At 44.3% G+C, this 9817-nt stretch overlaps 1 non-coding gene across 1 annotated transcript; it reads left to right on the forward strand.

Annotated features, from left to right (window-relative positions):
• The first annotated feature begins 558 nt into the window (after positions 1–558).
• LOC145151826 (small nucleolar RNA R71) lies at positions 559–665 on the forward strand. Its single transcript, XR_013732378.1, has one exon. It is a non-coding gene; the product is annotated as a small nucleolar RNA R71 (small nucleolar RNA).
• Positions 666–9817: the final 9152 nt, after the last annotated feature.

The raw sequence follows: 9817 nt of genomic DNA on the forward strand, positions 1-9817 counted from the left end.
TCAGACGCGACTATGAATCTAGTGAACAATTCTTCTAGATCGGCTTTCTTCTCCATTACCGGTTCTTCCTTTTGATAAAACCCCCTCTCCTTCTGCTTGTATTTCTCCTCCTTCGCCTTCTTGTATTCTTCATACGGGAGCCAATCCTTCTTCGGTTTTCGCCAACTCTCATCGTATCGATCGCCGCTTGAGTAGAACACTTGAGCCTTCTTGTTTCCATTTTCATCTAAGTCACAATCTTTTGTGAGATGAGGCCCTCTACAGTTCTCGCATCCAACTCGAATAGCATGGATTGTTTGATCCATTTTTGTCATTCTTCTATCTAAGCTATCGAGCTTAGCCATCATTGCCGCCATGCCATCATTTGCCGAGTTCACTACCCCCCGAATTACTTCATTTCTCGGATTGTGGTATTCTCTAGAATGTTTAGAGAATTCTTCAATTAATTCCTTGATCACCGGAGGTGGCTTCTTCGTGAGCGGGCCTTGCGAATCGAGCAATTGCCTTGTGGTGACATTAACTCCATCATAGAAGATGGAGACCTCTTGTTGGCTATTAAGGTCATGGTGTGGGCAATTTATAAGAAGACCTTTGTATCTTTCCCAAGCTTCATAAAGAGACTCTCCGGGTTGTTGCTCGAAGTTGGCAATGGCTTTCTTTAGCTTGGCTATTTTGGAAGGCGGGCAAAAGTGGTCTATGAACTCTTCTTTCATCTTGGCCCATGTGGTGACCGAACCTGGAGGAAGTGACTTGAGCCAATCCTTTGAAACACCCTTAAATGTGACTGGAAGCATGCGAAGTAGCTGAGTCTCGCGTGGCACATTTGGTACATTAAAGTTGTAAGCATCTTCGTGGTCTTTTCCATAAAAGGGAATCTCCTTGAGTTGAGCTAGGATATGACCCTTAAGCTCAAATGTAGCAGTTGCGGGAATTGCTGGTTGCACAAGTCCCGAGCCAGTGTCATCTCGCATCCTCTTCTTCCATTCCCCCATGGGGACTTCATCGATATTAGCCATAGTGATAGCTAAATCGTCCTCGGGATCGGATTCGTGCTCGTATGTAGGTTCCTCTTCTTCCTCGGTCTCGTACTCGATGTCTTCCTTAACCGGTTCTTCGATGACTAACAAGGCACTGGATGCTCCTAGGTTGCTGCCTTTCTTTTTGCTGAAAACGGACTTCAAATTCTTCAATGGTGAGTTCTTTGAAGAAGTGGTTTCTCCAACAGCTTTTCCTTTGCTCTTCCTTAGTGCGGATTCCGGGTCTTCAAGAGGAGGGACCAGAGGTGTATCAGATCCTCGGGTCATGTAATAACTGCAACAAAAATAAAAACGCGTAAAAAGAACAAAAATAAAATAAAAATTAAAAACTGTGAACAGCGATGTACTCGCCGAGTCGGCACGAGTGCACTCGGCGAGTTCAAGGCAAAAACAGAAAAATTTTAATTATTTTCTTTAAAATGGATTTTTATTAAAAACTTTTACTAATTACTAAATTACCTAAGAATTAACTCTGTGTAAGATAAATCTCACACAGAGGATCGTTTAAACTAGAATTTAGTGCTAATTTAGAACCGTTCCCCGGCAACGGCGCCAAAAACTTGATGTGTGTAAACCCAACTAGATTTAAACCTACTTTTTAATAAACACACAAAGGCAGTGGACCTATCAATTGTGGTAAAGCTAAATAAGTAAGGTATCGAACACAGGGAACGGTAAATCAGAACTAAAAAACTAATTTTATCTAAATTAATTAATATGTAGGGGTTTTCTCTAGTTTTACAAGACTAGAAAACTTACTAACTATCACTTAATCTAAAAACTAGAAAAGCAAAGAACTAACTAGATTCAATAATGGGAAGGAACTTCTGTTTAGTTTAACTCAATTGATCCTATGGTTGATTTTATGGTAATAGTGCAATAGATTAACTCAATTGTTGGTTACCAACTTAAGTGATTAATTTTGCATTCGCTACACTAACCCTTAGTGAATAAACTAACTCAAACAGTGATCAGTTGTCTAATTTAATTAAATTCACTAGATTAATTATTCGGATTAATTTAGACTTGCAATTGTCAACTAATTTGGTCTTTTAGTTAACTTCTTGTTGATGGTCATCACACAAGCTTACACATGAATTTACTTAATTTTCTTGTTAACTCTAGTTTCATGTTCATTAATCCTAGACATATGATAAAGTGGTCAGGTAAACATATGAGGTTGGTAATCAAAAGATGTTCATACTATTTAATAACCTTCCTATTAATAGAAAATTAATAACCATTCACACACAAGGTTCTTTAGCAAGCTAAAATAACAAAAATCACCAACATTAAATTAATCCTACCAATAATCAAACCATAGTATCAATTTTGTATCCCCAAACAGAAGTTTAAGAGTTTTAGCTCATGATTAAGGTCAATAACAGAAAACAAACGAATTCTAAGTGTCTAGCCATAATGGAAAACAAAAGATTAAGTAGAATGATGAAAATTGCCTTAAATCTCCTTCGTAATTGGATTCTAGGTTGTATCTTCGTTCTCTAGGGTTTCTCTGGCTCTTCAATCGCAGCTGATCTCTCCAGAAGGGTTCCAGAATGTCCCTCTGTCGATCTGAGGAGTTATCTTTATATACGAACCAACTCGTCGAGTCAGGTGCCGACTCGTCGAGTCCATCTCTTAATCCCCGTATGCGATAAGCTTCTGAGTCTCTGAGTCCTTATCTTCTTGAATATTCGCTCGGACTCGCCGAGTAGTCGACCCTACTCACCGAGTAGGTGTTGTTTTAGTGTTTTTCTTCTTTGATCAATTCCCGAGCTTCTAACCGCTTCTCCTGCTTCCTTTTGCTTCCGAGCTTCACTTTTGGACTGAAAACATAATTCAAACACTTTTAAGTACCTTTTGTCCATGAAATGCAATAAATTAGCTAATAAATGATAAAAATCTATACTTATTATGAGGCTAAATATGCAAATATCACTGCTATGTTCCGGGCCGAGTTGCCGGAACTGCTTGGGTCGATCAAGACCGCCTTGGTTGAGTATTTTGATGAGCGCTATGCGGCTTTAGTAGAGACAGCGGCCACGGCAGCCGCATCGGCTGTGGCAGCGGTAGGGGGAGAAGCCAGTAGTGGCTTTTAGTATCGGGATTTTGACAACACAAATCCCCTTACTTTTTACGGAGTTCAAGATCCGATAGTTTCCATGAGATGGTTGTCAGATGTGGAGGGATGTTTCTTCACATGTTTATGCCTGCTAATCAGAGGGTGCGGTGTGCTCTAAACCTATTGAGGCTCGGGGCAAAGGATTGGTGGAGGGTGACCACGAGAGCTTATTTAGAGGCCCAGCGTGCTGCGGTTTCGGGGGAGCAGTTTCGGAAGATGTTCTATGCCCGTATATTCCACGAGTGGAGAGGGAGAGGTTGGCTCGGGAGTTCTTGGAACTGGAGCAGAATTCGGAGTCGGTGACAGAGATCACTAGAATGTTCACTGAAAGGGCGATGTTTTGCCCTGAATTTGCATCGGAGCGGGCTCAGATGCTTCGATATGTGGGTATGATCAAGGGGGATATCAGACAGTTTGTGTATACGCAGAGGTGTGAGACCTTGCTAGAGTTGCAGGAGGCCGCTCGGTGGCGTGAGTTGGAGATTGAGTTACAGTTGAGAGAGCAGAGGCAGGCCCCGACACAGTCGCAGTCGAGGCCGAAACGGTCCAGGATCGTTGATTCTAGTTTGGGAGATCAGAGTAGCCGCACTGGTGTGAAGTGTGGGAAGGGTCATACCGGAGTTTGTAGGTTCGGTGGTGTGTGCCGCAAGTGCGGAAAGGAGGGCCATTATGCGAGGGATTGTCGGCAGTCATCCCCAGTTCAGGATATGAGGGTTTGTTATCATTTCCATCATGTTGGTCACTTGATGGCCAGCTGTCTTTATCTTGTTGCCAGACCGGTGCTAGTTCCAACACCGGCCACCTTGAGGATTTTTGGAGGGGGGTCAGCGTGGAGCGAAGCCTCCGAGGGCATGGGGTCGAGCTTTTCCGCTGGTTGCAGAGGAGGTCAGGTCAGAACCAGATACAGCTGCGGGTATGTTGCTATCTTGTTACTTTGTCATCTGTTGGTTAATGTGGAGCATGTTTATCTGTTAGTCTTGTTCGCATAGGTTATAGTATTGTATCCGTTCGTTCTTTTGCCAGGTTTATCGTATGATCAAGGGTTTTGGTATTTAGGAATCGTAGTTGTTTAGCATCCAGGAGGATTTGGTGGTAGGAAGACTAAGTTTCTCTATCTAGATGCCGGATATAGCATCGGCAAGTTAAGGAATGTTCAGATAAGGGTCAAACTCTTTCAGAGTTCGAGATGTGCGACGTTGGGATGTGAATTCATGAAGGTAGCTCGTTTTGATGGAATTCGTGCATGTATAAGGGAATGTATTGGGTAGGGTTGTTAAGTGATATCGGTTAGTCTGTCAGTAAATGGAAGCCAGTGCTTTAAGCGGGGAGAATTGGAAAATTCTCAGAAGGATTGGCAAGCATGAGGGATTGATTTGCTGTTGGGGTTCAACAGCGGGTCTGTCAGCCAAGGGCGTGGACTGGTATGAGTAAGTGACAGAAAATGGGGCGGGTTACAGACCAAGGTTTCAGAGAAAGATGATCGGATGTTATGAGGTATAAGGTTAGTTCGGAATCTGAGTATATGGAATTGAGTTAGAGTTCGGAACCCCAATAGGGCTAGAACGGTATATGCGGGAGAGATTCCTAGGAAGGATAGTTCGTGAGGATACATGATTGTTAGTGCAGTCCGAATAGACTGAAGGCCGGAAGGCATATCAGTTGGATCGAAGGCCGGAAGGTGTATCAGTTGGACCGAAGGTCGGAAGGCATATCAGTCAGGCCGAATGCCCTGGTGGGCAGTTCAGCCACACTAAGGTTTTGAGAGTGGTTCAGGGTGGCTGCCGGCCTGGAAAGGCGGTTCAGTCATGCTGAAAACTCTTTATGTGTTGTTGATCTATATGAGAAGATGGAATGAGTATGTTGCGATGTGATAGCATCGGAAGGTCTGGCCCCGGGTATTGATCATGATTAATGGAAAGTAGCGCACGGACTCGAGAGTCCTTGCGAGCAGATTAAGAGCATGTGTGATGCATGGGATAGCAATTATGCTATAGGGGGAATGGTGTAGTTTTGGGTGAGCACCGTGGCACTTGTCTGAAGTGGTAAAGTTGGCAAGTAGATGTCCTTTGATAAGGAAAGGGAAGGATATGTAACTCCGGGAAGGAGTGGTAGCTCTCGAAAGTGAAAGCTGTAGTGAGAATGGATGTTTGAGAGTATTTCTATTACGATTGTTAAGCGCTATGATGATACCAAGGGTATGCGAGCACATCCGGGTTGGATGTCTGCTAAGGTCACGGAAGGAATTCCGAGGGTGTAGAGCCAAAGAGGCTCGGAAGGGAGGCAAGGATGGAGCCTTGGATTCCCAGTTGGGTTGAGAACAAGAAATTATGTATGTAGTGGTAATTCATCCTGGGGGATGTTTGGAGGTGTCGTCAGTGTGTCGCGTTTCCTAACCTGAAAATGCTAGAGCCGGTTCAGCATGTGTATGTGTTGCGGAAAGGAACTCATGGGAGTTGCTCTGAAGCTAAAGGATGTGTCATCCTGTCAGCTTGGAAGGAATAGAGTTGGACTCAGAAGGGAAGCAGGTTAAGTCCCAGCAGTGAATTCGGTGAAAGATATGTCTGACGAGGAAAGCGATAGCAGTGTGGTACCGGGTTGGGATCCCTGTGATTCAGGGTAATGATTGTGGTAATTTGGGTGATGAAAGTATCATCGAATGATCTTTGGCTAACAAGGGTTGTAATCAGAGAAAGAAGCCGGTGGCCGGCTTGAAGCGATTGTCGTAACTCTGTGTGTAGGGGTTAGACTATATAAGGGCTTGGTAGCAGCGTTTGGAGGAACCTGAGTCAGTTGTTTCCAGGAGATGCGATGTGGGAATTGTATCTAGAATTGTGTGCTGCAGCAGGCTTCGAAAACGAAGACTAATTTAAGTGGGAGAGAATTGTAACATCCTGGAAATCCAGAGGTATAGTTGAAGGGCTAAAAGTGTAAATAAGAGGGTCGACTCGGCGAGTCGACGGATGGACTCGGCGAGTCGAGTCGCGTTTCAGGTCACGTGTTAAGTGACCAACTCGGCGAGTCGCATGGTTGGACTCGGCGAGTTGGTGCTGTATGGAGAAAACCCTAGTCCCGAGGGTTGAGCCCTATATAAAGAACATAATATCCTCTCCCCAGCCTCTTTACCATCCCTTGAGTTCTAGAAGCCCTAAATTCGTGAGGAGACCCCATTTTTGAGTGAATTAGAGCTTGGAAAAGGATCTTTGGTGCTTTAAGCTTGAAGATTGGAGGCTTGTATCAGGAAGCTTGGGGAGATAAAAAATCTACAGTTGGTTGGGCTCATTCCAGGGGTAAGGAACCGTTTCCTTAAGCTATTTCTTCATGGGTTCATGCATGGTGGTTGATATGACGTCTAAATTGAGATAGAAGCTTGGATCTAAGGATGCCACTTCAGATCTAAGCTTGTGATGGTCCTATATGTCATAAAGTCCCGATTCTTGAGTGATTGGTGAAGCCCTTTTGTCCCAAACCCAAACCCTAGAGTGTAAAATGCTTAGATCTCCTTGGATTCACGTAAAGTTTGCCACTTTACGTGATGGATGGCTTGTAGAAGGGTAGATCTATTGTTTGGATCATCTGCATGGCTTGGAAAGCCTCTTTATGGATTCAGATCTAGAGGTACTCGGCGAGTCACATGGGTGTACTCGACGAGTTGCATGAAGATAGACAGGAACTCGACGAGTTGGAAGAACAACTCGGCGAGTTGGTTGAAGATAGCCTTGGACTCGGCGAGTCTGTTCTTGGACTCGGCGAGTCTGGTTGTAAGGTCCTAACCTCTCATGGTTGATCCGTGAATCGGTGAGTCAAGGGATGACTCGGTGAGTTGAGTTTGAGGGGACTCAGAGTTGTGGAAGTCGGCGAGTCTCGGGGTGACTCGGCGAGTTGAGGCGTGATTTGGGAGTTTTCAGAGCAAGGGAACTCGGCGAGTCAGCGGGGTGACTCGGCGAGTAGAGTCAGTCAGGGAGTTTGACTTTGACTGAGGACTTTGACTTTGACCAAGAGCTGACCAGTTGACTTCCAGGGGTATTTTGGTAATTAGTGGTAGTTATTGAGTTCAGTTTTTTGGTGGTGGTCAGTGATGGAGTTGTAGCAGTGGGCGGAGCAACGTGGTCAAGTTACCCAGTCGGCAAATTCAGGTGAGTTATCCTCACTACATCGATGGGGTCTAAGGCACCAAGGCCGACCCCTTTACCGGATGGAAAGCAGGAAAGTTGTTTGTTACTTTATTGCGGAGTTATGTTATGATATGAGCATGAGTTATATGTGTGACCGGAAGGTCTTATGTGCTATGAAAGTTATATATGATGTGTGATCCGTGTGAGTCGAGATGCGAGGTGAGTATGAGTTATACGTGTGACCGGAAGGTCTTATGTGTCATGAGAAGTATTAGTTCTGTACATAGATGTTATATGATTCATATGAGTAGGAGATATATGTGCGATCGGGTGGTCTTCTATGCTATATGAGTACGAGTTATATGTTGATAGATGATATGTGTGCTGTGTAAGTTACGTATGAACAGTATGTTATGGATCGGAAGGTCAATAGAGTATGGACCGGAAGGTCAATAGATTATGGACCGGAAGGTCAATAGAGTATGGACCGGAAGGTCATTATGGGTAGGACCGCAAGGTCTACCAGGGTCGGGACGGAAGTCCCCTGAGACATTCGGATCGAAAGATCCCATGGGGTTATGGCCCGGAACGGCGTATGTGTGGCATGTGGTATTTTGGGGGTAACTCACTAAGCTTTCGGGCTTACAGTTGTGGTTTTATGTTTCAGGTACTTCAGGAGGTCGTGGCAAGGCGAAGGCGTGATCGTACCGCTCCTCAGTTTTATGTTGATGTTTCTGGGATACTCTGATTATAAATGTATTGAAAACCTTTTTGTAATGAATTAATGAAAATGGGTTGTTTCTTTTAAAAGTTTAAATTGGTCTGAATTTTTAGAACGTTACACTCGAACCTCGAAGCGAAAGGTGTATTTTCATTGGCTACCCACAGAAATCCTTTGGTTATCTCTTCTACAGACCCAGTGAGAATGTGGTCTTTGTTGCTAGAAGAGCGGTCTTTCGTGAGAGAGAATTTATAAGCCAAGGAGACAGTTGGAGGCAAATTGATCTTGAAGAAATTCAAGAATCAATTGGTGAAGGAACCTCAGACACTAGCAATCAACCTGAGGAGGAAACTCCTGTTGAGCAAGCTGACATACCTGTACCTCCGAGGCGTTCCACACGGACTAGGAACACACCTGAGTTTTATTATGGTTTTCATATTACTACGAAAGGTGATACGTTTATCAGTGATAGTACACTGGTAAATTTGGATGAACCTAGCAGTGTTAAGGAAGCCATGGCAGGCCCGGAGTCTGCTAAATGGAAGGAGGCTATGGACAGCGAGATACAGTCCATGTATGACAATCAAGTGTGGAACTTGGTTGACAATGTGCCGGGCCGTAAGACAGTCGGGTGCAAATGGATCTTCAAGAAGAAGACCGACATGGAAGGTAAAGTGCACACTTATAAGGCTCGACTGGTTGCGAAGGGTTTTACTCAGACTCAGGGTATTGATTATGATGAAACCTTCTCACCGGTAGCTAAGATTAAGTCTATTAGGGTTATGCTAGCCATTGCTGCATTTCATGATTATGAAATATGGCAAATGGGTGTCAAAACTGCCTTTCTTAATGGAAAGTTGGCTGAGGATGTGTACATGAATCAGCCAGAGGGTTTTGTCAATGCAGAATATCCTAATAGAGTGTGCAAGCTTGAGAAATCCATTTATGGATTGAAACAAGCATCTCGTAGCTGGAATCTTTGTTTCGATGAGAAGGTCAAAGAGTTTGGGTTCTCGAGAAGTGAAGATGAGTCCTGCGTGTATGTCAGAGCTAGTGGGAGTATAGTTAGCTTCTTGGTACTGTATGTGGATGACATACTACTTATAGGAAATGACATCCCAACCTTGCAGGAGGTTAAGTCCTGGATTGGGAAGTGCTTTGCTATGAAGGACCTAGGGAAAGCTGCCTATATCCTAGGGATAAGGATTTTAAGAGAAAGGAGTAAAAGACTAATTGGACTTAGTCAGAGTACCAACTTGGATAAGGTGTTGAAAGGTTCAACATGCATAATTCCAAGAAAGGAGATTTACCGATCCAAAGCAATGCCAAGCTGAGTAAGACTCAGAGTCCGAGTACAGAGGCTGAGATAGCTGAGATGAGTCAATTACCATATGCTTCCGCTGTTGGCTCGATCATGTATGCTATGACTTGTACTCGACCTGATGTGGCCTTTGCTTTGAGCATGGTCAGCAGATATCAGGGGAACCCTGGGAAAGCTCATTGGACCGCGGTAAAGAACATTCTCAAGTACCTGCGGAGGACTAAGGATTGGATCCTTACCCTTGGTGGGAGTGATGACTTGAGAGTATTAGGGTATAGTGATACTAGTTTTCAGACTGATAGGGATAACTTTCGCTCTCATTCGGGCTGGGTCTTTATCCTAAATGGAGGGGCAATATCTTGGAAGAGTTCCAAGCAGGAGACGGTGGCTGATTCGACTTGTGAATCAGAGTACATAGCAGCGAGTGAAGCAGCGAAGGAGATGATATGGCTGAAGAACTTCATCGGAGATCTTGGAGTTGTACCAGCTATTAAGGAGCCTATG

The sequence above is a fragment of the Lactuca virosa genome, chromosome 1, assembly GCF_052849685.1.
Source record: "Lactuca virosa cultivar CGN04683 chromosome 1, Lactuca_virosa_CGN04683_v6, whole genome shotgun sequence".
Classification (NCBI taxonomy): domain Eukaryota; kingdom Viridiplantae; phylum Streptophyta; class Magnoliopsida; order Asterales; family Asteraceae; genus Lactuca; species Lactuca virosa.